Source organism: Diuraphis noxia, unplaced genomic scaffold (genome assembly GCF_037042655.1).
Source record: "Diuraphis noxia isolate RWA-SAM2 unplaced genomic scaffold, SU_Dnox_SAM2 contig0005, whole genome shotgun sequence".
Taxonomy (NCBI): Eukaryota; Metazoa; Arthropoda; class Insecta; order Hemiptera; family Aphididae; genus Diuraphis; species Diuraphis noxia.
Window position 1 is genome coordinate 39,139,110 of NW_028301715.1, and position 14,716 is coordinate 39,153,825.

The following is a 14,716-nucleotide window of genomic DNA, read 5'->3' on the forward strand; positions in this document are numbered from 1 at the left end:
GTTAAAAAAGGATTTGTATAGATCACATTTCATATCACTATAAATTTATACATTAAAAAAAAAAGTATACCAAGTAAATTTTAACTTCTGATATGAATTAAAAATATTATTTGAAGTGGATAGTTCAAGATGTGTATATTTTAGAAGTTGTGTCTTAATATTATGTGCAGTACGATATAATATACAATATACAATACATAATTCAAATATACTAATAACATTTAAAATTGTTTAAGTTTAACTACCTAATTTTGTTTTAATTATGTTAATGAAAAGCAAAATTTAATGTAAATATTTTAGAGCACTGTCTTGGTAACTACTATTAAGAGTGATAATTTTTAGAAGGATATTAATTTAATATGTTATTTTGAATTCATATTACTAGATTCAATTTAAAAATATTTATGAATTGATAAAAAATTGAGTTTAATACAAAGTCATATACAACCTTAATAATTGTATAATAAATTAATAACTAAAAGTTTGTATAAATGAATATTTGTTAATGGTAAAATTATATATTCGAGACTCATTAGATGGAATATTTTATGAAAATATTCAATGTACATTTTTAGTACTGTTTTATTTATGACTTTATTTTTATTGATTGATTTATTTAATATACAAGGCATGAGCCCAATTTATATTTAATACTAATACAAATAAAATTACAAGTGTGATAACAGATAATGAAAATACATGATAGGTTAAGAAATTGAAAAGGAGCGGTCTGAATTGTCAATAGACATGCAGCGCTGAAGTGGTTCATTTGAACCGTAATTGGTGGAGGAGGTAAGTAAATTAAAAATTGTATGTTAACAAGTGGAGCGAGGATGGACATTTAAAGGAATTGAGACAGTAGATGTGGTTAGTCAATCTGCCAGGTTAATAATTTAGATAAAAATTTAAGGTTAGAAGCACGTCTATGACCAGCCAGTGAATCAAGTTTTAGATATTTGATTACAGGTAAATAATTATAGGTAGGACATTAAATCTTTATAGTATGACTAATATATTTTAAAAATTTATTTTGAACTCGCTCGAGCATTATAGCGTTTTGAGTAGTATTAAGGTCCCAGATGACGGAGTCGTATTCAAGGATAGGCCTAATAAGTGAACAGTAGAGGGCCTTAAGGGAAAACGATAGTTTGAACTTTGTTGTTATACATTTAATAAAACCTAAGATTTTTAATGAATTACAGCAGACATGCTCAACATATAAATTAGGCTAAGCGTTGGACAGAGAACAAAACCAAGATCAATGACAGAATTATCAAGTGATTGAAAATTAGTACCAAGAATTACATATTTAAAACAAATTGGGGATTTAAGATGAGTAAAAATCATATGATGACATTTAGCAGTATTACAATCCAGTCCTAGCGTGTTAGCTCATGTAACAAATGCATTTAGTTCATCTTGTAGGACAATTCAGTCGTTTAGAGAATCTATATTATAGAAAAGTTTTACATCTCGCAAACGCTAGGAGCTGTATATGTTTTAAAGAATGGTTAATACTATTTATGAATATAGAGAAAATATATTATATTTTGATTGTATTTTATGAATACTGGAAACATAAATAAAAAAACCCCATTTCAATATACAGGTTACTGACATACCACAGTTAATATATTGGGTAACAATTGTTGAATATTAGTGCATGTCCAAAAATTGGCAATTGATACAGTCTAATAACTGATAAAAATAATTTTAAAAAACAAATTAAAGTCAGTACAGTGAAAACTGTTTAGTGAGAATTAGCATGATGGGATCAAACGAAAATGTCGCATTAAGCAGTTTTATTTTTTAATTTAATAAAACTTGATCAATTTGATTATAAATAGTGTTTTTTGTGATAAAAAACTAGTTTATAACATGTATAATTTTAAACCAACTGTTTCTTATAATATCAGTCCCAAAAAAACAAGAATGTTTATAGTTTGCAAAGATAAAAACCCATCCCAAATAATGTTATTGTTTTTCTTAATTGTTTATTTAAGTTTACCTTTACTTATAAAATTATATTTACATACAAACAAATAATGTAATTATTTTACACTAACAATTTCAAAACTAAACAAAAAGATAAATTAAACCATTCTTCTTCAATTTTATTTTGATTCTTAAGAACATTATTTTTCAAAAACTTTATTATATTACTTACTAACATAAAAATTATTCGATATAAATTAACGATAGGTAGTTCTCATATTGAAATATTTGTTTTAGCGGTAAAATAAAACAAATTGCTTCGCTTAAAATAAATCGTTATTTGGCTTTTGTACAATATTATATATATATATAGACCCGTAAAGTATACCCATTTACTAATGTGAAATGTCTATAATTAATCATAATTAATTTTTACTTTATGTCTTGCAGGTAAATTATCATCCAAACTAGAAACAATTGTTATCAATGATCCTGCTGTATGTCCAAATGGATGTGGTCATAAATATAAAGGCAAATGGCGGAAATATAACTTGAAAAGTCATCTGTTGTATGGGTGCAGAGTACCTAGACAATTTCAGTGTAACATATGTTGTAAAACCTTTGTACAGAAAGTCAGTCTAAAGACACATGTAGCCAAAATTCACAAAATGATCTATGAATAGTTGTTACTATACCTTATACTTTTCTAAAATTATAAACAATTATAGCTAATACTTCATACTTGTGGATGTTATTCTAAATACAAATAATTTATTTTTTAATTTAATGTATACCGGTTAACAGGCATAAGTAATAACAGTAACTTTAATATATTGGAATTTTATCAATTCTGCCAGAACTCTTTTTATTAGGGGAAAAGGTACATAGATTCCGCCACAAATGCCAATAGTTAATTCGGCACCTGATCTATTAGTTTTTAGATAAATAACATATTATGTATATATTACCTATACTAAATATTAATAATATTACAATACTACAAAATAAGTTCCTGTTTAAGTTGTATTTACTTTAAAATATGTTTTATAGTTTTTGAATCAATTGTATGTTAATATTTTGTATGAGCTTATTTTCAAATAAAATACACATACTGTGTACAGTTGTTTTTTTATAATTTCACTATAATATTCTAAAAATTATTATGTATGTATTTTCAGATGATGGAAAGTATTCATCAAATAGTTGGAATAATGATTTACAATACGATGACAGTAATAAGAGATTAAACGTTAACATTGATTGTTCAAATTTGAAGCTGAAATTGTATGAACTTCAAATGGAAGTGTTAAATAAACGTTTAGAACAAATCATGTATCATAGCCGAAACCAAAGAAAATAAATTTAACTTTATGAAATTGAAGATCAAACATGTTCTTTATTCGGATTTCTTCAATTGATTTTAAACTACGTAAATCTAATATTGTTAACTTTTAATAAATTATTATGTTTCTTTAATGTTATGAATGATTTTACTATAATTGCAATAATTTATCAATTAAAAAAATATATAAATATATTAGATTTATAGGTTGTGTCTATAACCATATTATAATACTGATTTAAGTAGGTATTGGTACCTACAACCTAGGTAACTTATTGTTATAATTAAAAACCAGATTTATAATATGTTTTTACATATTGTTACTGGGTCAATGCAGTCTTATGATAGAAAAAAATGTGAATAATTCGTTCAATTCTGAATGCATAGAAAAAAGTTTTTTTTGCGTATTTGAGAATATTTAACTCATTTAGCATATTTTAGAATATTTTGTAAATTTTGAGAAAAAATTTTTATTTATTTTAATATTACGGTAGGCTAGAAAAAATTAATATATTAATATTTGTTATTTTTTCAAACTGTGCCTTCAGTTTTTAATACAAATTTTAATTAAAATATACCAAAGAAATATTGTTTTTATGTTTTAATATTATTCTGTTATATTTATATTATATTCTTATTTCGTACTCTTACTAAAGGGCAATAGTATTCCATTAGGTATAATACGAAACTTTTAATACCTAATTAATACCTCATTATTGAAATAATGTTGAAAAAAAATTTTAAAAATGCATATTAAAACATAATATAATGATGTTTATTGTATATTTTTGCATATTATTTAAATTTTTAAGAGAATATAATGAGAATATTTTAAAGTTTTCTAGAGAATATTAGCATCATATTTTGGGTATTTTAAGAGTCCGGTCTTTAGTTATAATCAATACATCGACTGCATTGCTAGTGTTTAGTTGCTATTATTACTATTTACTATTATTCTTATTTATTATTTATCACATCTAATTAGTATTATTTTATGTTTCTATACATTACTATTTAAGAGTTAATAGGCTAATATTATAGTATATAGATACTTAGATAAATTGATTTTATTCATCCCTTTGCAGTCTACATAAATATGATTTTAGTATCTGTCATAGGCAAAAATAGGAAAGGGGTTTAAGGGCTAAGCTCACCAAAAATATACCCCTTAAAAATGTCTTAATATTTTTTAAAGTTTATTATACATTATTATTGTAAGGCTTCAGCCCTCCTCCCCCAATTCACAAACATCATTTGCGCCAAATCAAGTCACTTATTGGTCAGTGTCCGTTGAATAGGCATTACAAAACTATAATAGAATGTACCTATGGCTAAACACCTATACCTAGTGGCTAGTTTCTATATAAAAAAATGTAATACTTATAATATTGTGATTTATAAATTATAACACACAATTATTGTTAAAGGCAGAATAAAAAATAACTTCAATATTTATTATGAACTTAATCATATTTTGATGATATAAGTGCATATATTATAGTGTCCGTTGAGATTTGAGTATAATTTGTTTTCAAAATCGATTATTTTACTTACTATTTAATTTAATCTTCGAATGTTATAAAATTAAATGGTCACTCGCACCCCAGACCGTAATCTAAAGTAGAATGTAGATTATAATATAGGTTTATAGTTATATACCTATATACTGGCTATACTATATTATATAATACATAAATTGCTCATGATATTTCAAAAAGTCCCAATTTATTTTTATATTAAATTATATATTTCGTAAAATGTACGATTTGAACATTTTCTGTCGAAAATTGTGACTAATAGGTAATATATGTATGTTATATGTTTATGTGTGGTGATAATTTAATTTTAGTTTTCGTTATCTATTATATATTTATACGTTCTAATAAGTTAAATAATATATATTTCCATGTGTGCCATGACGTGGTAACTATATTGTTATTGTATTTTTTAAAGTTTTAATCGATTGGGTAATTATAAGATTCTTGAATAACATACATGTGATAATCATAAGTAACATAATATGTAATTATAAAAAGAAATACGCAAAATTCAAAGAATTTATTTATTATATTATCTACTATTACACTATTCCAGAATACTTAGCCAAAATGTTGTTATATCCACAAACTGTGTTTTTGTGCCCTTGTAATTGTGGCAAAAGCTACAATTTTCAACACCATCTACTTGCTCATAACGATTTTGGATGCCCTAAACAGTATTGGAAATTGCGAATATGCAGAATTTGTTGGAAGTCATGTAAACCTGTATCTTCACTTAGAGCTCACATGATATTGGCCCATAATATCATTTCGGATTAATATGAATAATTAATGTTTTTATCATCCTTGTTACTAGTAATTAATTTAGATGAGTATCTAATAATAAGTAATGACTCATAGTGAAAATATGTTCCTAGATGTATTTGTTATTTATTTTTTTTTTTTTTTTTATGGACGTTAAGATTTTTCTCAAAATTATAATTTTAAGATAACTTTAATTCCAGTTCATTAAATGTATGATACTTAATATTTGTATTTGTTGATTGTGCGATTTGTACGTAATTAAATTGAACTATGGAACACGGTACTACGTTATAGTTTTTCATAAAGTTATAATGCACTAATAAAGAAATATAACTACCTAATCGTATTAATGTACAATTTTTATTTATTATAAATTCTTTTCAGTTTTTAATATCTAATTGTTAACATATAAAGTAAATTATGTAACATATGACCAGGGATACATATATGCAATGACGTACGCATAAAAAAATATTTTTGAAAAGTTATTGAAAAGAAGAACTTTTTTTTAATAATCGTACGAATTTTTTTATGAAAATTAGCTAAGTATATTATTTTTTTTTTTTAAATATAAATATTGATGTAACAAAAAATCACAACACTAAATCTAATTTTCATGAAGTTTTAGTCTTTATGTTGAATATCTTCTATTTAATTATTTTAATTTGTACTATGCAACTTGCATACTAATTGAACAATAATTATATACTAGCTAAAAAACAAATATGTATAAGTACATATGTAATAAGTATACATATCTAATAAGTACATATGGACAAGAGGTAATCAATGTAGCATAATTGATATATGTAATAATCAATAAGTACTGCAGATATATAGTTTATACAGTATTTTATTGAATATGATCCCCCCAAAAAAAGCTTTGGCTACATTTACGATTTTGTGACTCGTGGCCCAAATCAGGGCGAAACTGATCGACGAAGCGTGGTCAACGGTCGTATTGGATCATATTTCACAATTGGTTGGATTCATTGACCTATTCTAATAGGTCAATGGTTGGATTATATATTTTAGATTATTTGATATTCTTATTCTTATAAATATAATAAATCATAAAACAATCTTTCTCTATCGTGCATATTATCTGTATATCTTCTTGGAGTATCATAATCCATTTATCCACGTGTAATGTGTGGACTATGGATTATGATAGACTCATTAGACTCTGATAACGATTATTTCTTATTAGCTAAACATAACCAAATGCAGCTATTAATTTTATCTTGGCTTTAATACATAATAACGTGCAAATGCGCGATGACTGCAAAATTTAAAATCATTAATATAATAATATTGGACGTAACAGTAATATTATTATAGTTTTGATTTGCGAACCACGTATATGAACTACATATATTTGACTAACGTTTTTTCAGAACCCAATGGCAATCACAAAATGAACCGTTTCAGCTGTCCAAAGTCGTGTGGCAAGAGCTATAAGAGAGAACAGCATATGAAGCGGCACTTGTTGTATGAATGCGGACAAAATCACCAGTTTTGCTGCACTATATGTTTCACGTATTACCGGAGAAGAGACGTGCTCAAGCGACATATGGATATGCATCACGTTTCCAAATGCGAGCATGTCATTGTTGACGGATTAAGGGGATTTTTGCAGTAGGCTATAGCATTCACTCTTTACCTGCTTATACTTATTTATACCGACCGCCAATACACAAATGCGCTGTACTCTTAACATTTAAGATTCAATTTTAATGTATTTACTTTAAATTTTAAAAATCAGTAGGTACACATGCAAAATAATGCACGACACCCGTGATTATAATGATGTTATTTTATCATGTAACATTATTGTATAGGTACCTATAGAATTATAATTATTAAGAACGTGATACCCATACCCGCATGTGTTGTCTCCGTCTTACAAGTGCATTATATAGTAAATTTTACCGTCAATAGTTCGGTTATTACGTGTAGCTCCGTTATTGGCTTAAAAATTAGAGACATCTTATAAAATTTAAAGATAAGATCATTATCTAGATAATCTCTTATGCTTTTCACTATACATTAAATTTAAAGTGAGTTATATGAGTATTTTAAAATTGTAAATTTTTTGTGCATTTTAAAATACTCATAACTCGCTTTAAATTTAATATATAGTGAAAAGCATAAGAGGTTGTCTAGATAATAATCTTAACTTTAAATTTTATAAGAGGTCAGTTCACTCTAATTTGTAAGCTAACGAGCTATAATACGTGTTCTGCTGAACTTAAAATTTTCTATATAATGCACTTGTAAGACGGAGACAACACATGCGGGAACACGTCCTCTTAAATGCAGCCGTTAAAACTACGGAAATATGATTTAGGTACGCTTAGGTTGGTAAAAATTATTTTTCTTCTGTATAATTATAATAAGTGTAACTAATAACAAATATACCAATTTGATAATTTGAAATTCTAATTTATGTTATTATTTTTATTAAAATTAACTTAATTAATATATGAAGTTAAACTAATCACTAAATTTAGGTACATCATTAAATGTATTAAAATTAAATTCAGATTCGTACCTATGATACATAAATATTAAATAAAGTAGTATAAAATTGTAGCTTTATTAAATATGGTATCTATATTATATATCATGTATGGATACTGCCTATAATTAATTATTTTGACTTTCTTGAGTCATGATTAATGAGGCCAATGAGGGTATAATTGGATTTGGGAATCAAGTTATAAAGTCTAATTACTGTAAATTTTAAAATCTCCATTAGGCTTAACCAAATTCAAACTAAATATCAAATGCATTTACTACAATCGTCTTGAAAAGGTATTATTTTATATTGTGTACCTGTAATGAATAATTATTCTACTACTAATCATAATATAATATTATCATAATATTTTTAGTGTTATAGGCCGTACCTTTGTAGAAGGATAAGCATCAAATAAATTATTTTATAAAGTATCTGCTTATACTTGGCTTGATATATTCTGGTGTAAAATTTAAGTAAACACTTATCAGTTGTTTTATCTAAATTTATATGATGTATGTATGAAAAATACAATAACTTATAATTATATAAGTGCTATTTATAACTTTTTGAATTATGTATGATTAAATTTATTGATTTCAAAATGTTATCTCCTTCATTTAATACGTTTGTTTTCTCATGATCATTGAAATTAAAAGCTGGTCGTTGTGAATTGTTTATAAATAAATTTATGTGTACAATAGTTGAATATAATAGTACACAAAACGCCTCCAGAATAAAAAACCTTACTATAGAATTAACTGGCAACTATTAATAGTATCCTCTTATTATGATAGTGTTAATTATTTAGTCATGGGTAGTATATTTTTATTACTCAATATCATATTATGATGTTTTGAAAACTTATCAAATTTTTTTCTTAATTAGATTAATAATTTGTATTCATTTCTAAATTGTTTAAGAGGTCATGACACCCGTATTTGTTTTCTTAGTCTTATAAATGCGTATGCAATTTTACGTTCAGCAGTTCACGTTTTACTTTGTTTGCTTAAAAATTAAAGTGAATAGACCTATTATGAAACTTGATGGTAAGAACATGTTCTGTGTTTTGTTAGAAGTATTTTTACGATAATTCATTTTTAAATGAATTATGTGCATTTTTATTTTACAACTTATTATACACGCATAACTCTCTTAAAAACTAAGTTATCGTAAAAATACTTCCTATAAAATACAGAAGTAAAACGTGAACTGCTGAGCATAATTTTGTCATGTTATGCGTTTGTAAGACTGAGGCAACAAATGCGGGTGTTGCGTTTTTAAACAAGAAAGTCAATTCTTATCTATGTAATAGAACTAGTTCATACCTTAAAGTTGAATTTATTGTTAAATGCTGATAAAAAAAAAATTTTAATAAGCCTCCCTCCGAAGGAAAAAAATGGGGGGCTTTCATTTGGGCGAATGACTCAAGATAACAAATCGTTTGGGCGAATTTATACATATCATTTGGGTGAAATTTATAAGGACCCCTAATTTATCTAATACATCGTTTGGGCGAGCTATAAATATATATTTATAAACATAAGTTTTCCTTTCTATTTTTAGGAATCTCAGTAAACTCTAAGACATGGGCAAAAAATGAAAACCCACACGTCTCAGTATAATCTAACAAATTATCATTCACTATCTATATTATTTGTAAATTGGCGTATAAATACCAATTCGCCTAAACGATCAGTTAAATTTTGATAAAGGTAAATTTTGGGTTATTTAATATTTGCCCATATGAATGACACCCATAAAAACTGTTCTAAACTCTAAAGCTATGTGTATAACTACTAACTATAGTCTATAAGACATAGATATATCCAGTGGCACTGACCCCCCCCCCCAAAAAAAAAAAAAAAAAAAATGGGGTAAGGGTCCTAGAAACTTAGCCCTTAATGGTCATAAAGTAATATAATAGTATAATTAAAACCTTGGTTTGAATATTTTTGATGGGTGGTACCTTCTGAAAATATATTTGACAATATAAGTTTTTTTAGAGCTCGGCGCCACTGCAGGGTATACTAATAGTTTTCAAGCTATGAATTTCAAGACACGAGTATATTTATATATCTTATACAACTCTCAACTATAATACATATTAAATATTATTATAATATTTTATATTATAATTTAATTCTTATATTATATTTATTTATTGTTTATATATATTTTTGCTACTTATGTTACTACCTATCATCATGATGATACATTTAAAATGTTTAGTTAATATAACATTTATATTTTATGTTTATTTACTAAAATTAATAATACTATAATAATTACAAATCAAATTAAAATATTAAAACTTTCTATACAATTGTGTTGTAAGTTTTCAAATTCTACTAACATTAATAGCAGGCCTACACATATAAGGCTTAACTTGATTCGAACTACAAGTGTTACAAGTCGGTTGACCGTAGCCTCGTACTCGTAAAGTTTTGAACTCAAGTATATATTTAAAATAACAAACACAAACTAAATAAGTTATCAGTTAGTTTTATTAATCGAATCGGTATAGACACTCCGTGCTGTCCATTTCCAACTCCCCTTACATAATATCATCTTATCGTACCTTATATCTAAATTTAAGTAGGACAATCCCTCCTATATAATTAGTGCATACTTGCAGATTTGGGATTGTACTTTATTTATGCTAAACTATAATAACATCTTTATTTCTTAATCCTAATTGTTTTACAAACATCATTGTTTAATCATACACTATATTATATCCGGTACCTACTATATACTAGTTATTTATAGTTAGGTATTCATAACACAAGTATATATGTAGCTATACAACTGATAACTACTAATAAATAAATTGTATAATAAAAAGTTTCAATTAATTACTAAATGTATACATATATTTTGTTTGTGTGTGTTGTTTTACTTGTTATTGCATATCTTGATACTACAAAATAATATGTTTAAATATATACTTTAAGTCTTTAAATAATATTATCATATTATATATATTTATATGTTTATATTTACCTAAGATAGTCCTAATATAATAATAATACAGTGTACAGATAAAATATTAAAACTTCCTATAGATTGTGTCCTAAGTTTTGAAATATCACTGTCATTCATAGGCATAAGCATAAGCTAAAGCCTAATTTAATTCTCGTATATGATTTTTTCTATTGTGTAAAAAATGTCTTGCGTATATACATTCAACATTGTATATACATTTTACTATTTAGGTAGGTTTTTGTTAATAGTATCAAGGTGTAGGTAATATTAATATAGGTTTGTATTTATTCGTTAATAAATAAATCAAATTTATTCTGTGATCATAAGACATTTAATATTTATCAATGTTACAAATCACAATATGCTGGTGATATAGGTATGATATTATTTAATTATAAAAATAAATACGTTAATATTAGTTTCAAAAATAGGCTACTTCATTCCTATATTAAAGCTAATTACACAAAATTGGATTTGCTAAAGCTAAACTCAAATTTACAAAACTGTTCGTTTGTTAGACACTCGGAGAGATAAGACAAATATTGACAATTTTGAAAAATATCCAAAATTTAAGATAGTTTACTTTACTATACTGTCTTTAATCACGCTGTAAACAGCCACGCAGGTATGTACATAATATATTATTTTTTGTTATTTATAAAATTATAAATCATTGCCATGGCCCATGAGTATCCCTCAAATTTAAATGCCCTAAACAATAAAAAAATGCATTTAACTACGTAACCGATTAGAAAACGTCGGTTTAAATTTCTTTGTAGGTTCCTTATAAGTTGTTTCTATAGCTATTTAGTATTTAAAGTATTTCAAATTTTAGCAAAATTAGGTATACGACGAAAATCAAAATATTCAAATTATTTTATATCTAATTCTGTTAAACCATAAATTTACTGTCACGTCGTCATTTATAACATGATTTTAAAGAACGGGCTATTAAACGTGTGCTAATTAGACGTGTCAGATTTTTAATATTTCATATTATTATGTTTATTACAATTAGGAGGGTCGTTAGACTGTCAGAGAACAAATTTAATTTAAGCAACCAGCATTTTCTGCAATTTTCGTTTTGAAACTTACGTAAATCGACGTTTTCAAAATTATAGCGCCAAAAATATTCATATCCAATTGAAATTTGCAATTTTTCGTTTTCATGTATACGCAATACGGCACTAGGCTCTATACTACGGTTATCGAGAGAGTGCTTCTGCATGTCGACCAAAACTTGTTCGTTCGAGCTAATATTTATTGCATCCCAATTTCATTAAAAAAGAAACGACAAAAATAAATACAATAAAATATCGGTAAAAAAGCAATATATTTTAAAATGCTAATAACTTTCTCTGTAATTAAAATGCGGAGTGATACAGGTATCTATTCACCTTATCTTAGTTCTTAAATATATCTTTCTTAAGACGTGTTGAGGGTTCACTGCAGGGTTTCGAACTATAATAGCATTATAGGTTACTTCTCCATTATTTTCTGGAGAATGATCGATGATATACTTATGCGTGTTCACAACGTTATAAATTGAATTTTCCTGTGGCTTTTATGTTGTTGCGTCGTTTTATTTGCGGGTGTATGCGCCGTGAGGTTTATTATTGATTTTTATTCTACCTATGTACAATTTACATAAAAATACCTACATCTTATATGCCTTGTTGAAATAAAATAGAAATAAAATTCAGGTCAAGTATTTGTAAGTCTAAATCCTCAAATAAAAAATATTATAGTAGATTAAAAATCTACGCCATTGTTTTTTGAGCAGATCAACGGGTTAGCCTAAAATGCGGACTTGTCTTAATATATTATACTCTCTAATTAATTTATAGTTAGGCTTATTATATTTATTGAAATACTGAATTTGTATCGTTTTTATCCATTATATTATACAATTAGCTTATAAGATATCAATGCAGTAACTGATGGGAAGGAATAATTCTGGAGCTAAATTAAAAGTTTAATTATAGTCTCTGACAGAAACCCTATTTTCTCATATTATATTCCACGATGCGTGTTACGACCACATTTTTCATCTGTACTATATCGCTTTAGTCAGGGCCGGCGAAAGCTATGGGCGACCTGGGCGCCAGCACGGAGGGGCGCCAACCTGAAAATTATTTTTATTTATTTATCTTTTAAAACGCATTAACAATCTATACAATTTGAAATATTCATTATCTAATGTCGTTTTAATTGAAGATGCATCTTCAATATTGTCTCATATTAGTCATATTTGTAGAATATAAGAATAATATAACAGTGCATCGATACCGCTGGTTTTGATGTAAAAATAATACATGGAATTATGGAAGCATACCAGTGGCGTATATAAGGGGGGGCCTAGTGGGCTCCAGCCCCTCCCGAAATTACAGTCTTAACTGTTAACTATATTGTAGTCTCTAGGTGCTAGATAATTATTGTTAGTCGCCATATATATTATAGCCCACCCCAAAAATTATTTCTATATACGCTACTGAAGCATACCACCGCATTTGTGTGTGTCAATAAATAATAAAAGATATAGATGGTTGTAATAATTATTTTCATAATATTTACCTATTTATAAATTAAATCATATAACTAGACGATTAAGGCTATATTCGTTAGAAAAACCGTGGCGGTAAAACCCATTCGGACCTTACGGTGAAAATACTGCAGAGTATAGCGTAAATCAAAAAGACACAATTGTCTGGCACACACAATTATTTATTCAATTTATTGTTTTCGACGAGTTCTCGCTCAGTACGGTCTGCTGTGTAATGTCAAATACTCAAATGTATAAGGCAAAAAATAACTGCCAACCATAGGCGCCCGCGGGGGGGGGGTGCAAGCTGGGGCATTTGCCCCCCTGGCTTTTTCAAAATATTTTTTTTAATTGAATGTTTTAAGATAAATGACTATATACTATACAACAAATTTAAAGTATAAAATAAGTTATTGTAATATAATAAAATATAATACATTGTATACGAGTATAATAAAAAATGTTATTATTTTAAAACACCTAGTAAAATTATAATATTTATCCTCAAATCCTAACATTGCCCCCCCCCCCCTAGAAAAATTTCTGTGGGCGCCAACCACAATCAATATTCATATGATCATATATTTTGTTTAGTAAATTTGTACATAGTATTTTGGTTTCTTTTTTACAATAAATTCCGTTTTAATTAATAAGTAGTTAGTGAAACCAGAAACACAATATACCTATATTATAGGCAAAGGTGGGCTGGTGGCGTGAAATTATATTATATTATTTGATTTGATATTTTATGTTAATGAATATACTTTGAATTTTGATAGTTGATATGAATATATGATGATATATAATAATTAATATATGGCGCAACGGTCGATATAACGTGGTGAATCGCACATTCGCATATTTATTATTATGAAAATTAGTATTATTAACTTAACACGTTTTTCGGAGTATCTATAAATATGATATTATAAATTTAATATTATTTTCGTTGTACAATTTTATAAGTTAATAAAATAATATGTCTAACCTTATTACAATATCGTTATGATACAAAATACATGCTAATTTTATTTAACTTACTAAAAAACTTAATTTTAATACTACTCAAACTAGTCATGGCGGGG

At 26.4% G+C, this 14,716-nt stretch overlaps 1 long non-coding RNA gene and 1 pseudogene across 1 annotated transcript; one reads left to right on the forward strand and one right to left on the reverse strand.

Moving 5' to 3' along the window:
- Positions 1–1,768: 1,768 nt before the first annotated feature.
- On the forward strand, positions 1,769–5,325 carry LOC149055316 (uncharacterized; annotated as a pseudogene).
- Positions 5,326–10,289: 4,964 nt separating this feature from the next.
- LOC149055317 (uncharacterized) lies at positions 10,290–13,185 on the reverse strand. Its single transcript, XR_016191963.1, has 3 exons — positions 12,487–13,185; positions 12,185–12,342; positions 10,290–11,024 (listed from the first exon to the last, which is right to left on the reverse strand). It is a non-coding gene; the product is annotated as an uncharacterized LOC149055317 (long non-coding RNA).
- Between the last annotated feature and the right edge of the window lie 1,531 nt (positions 13,186–14,716).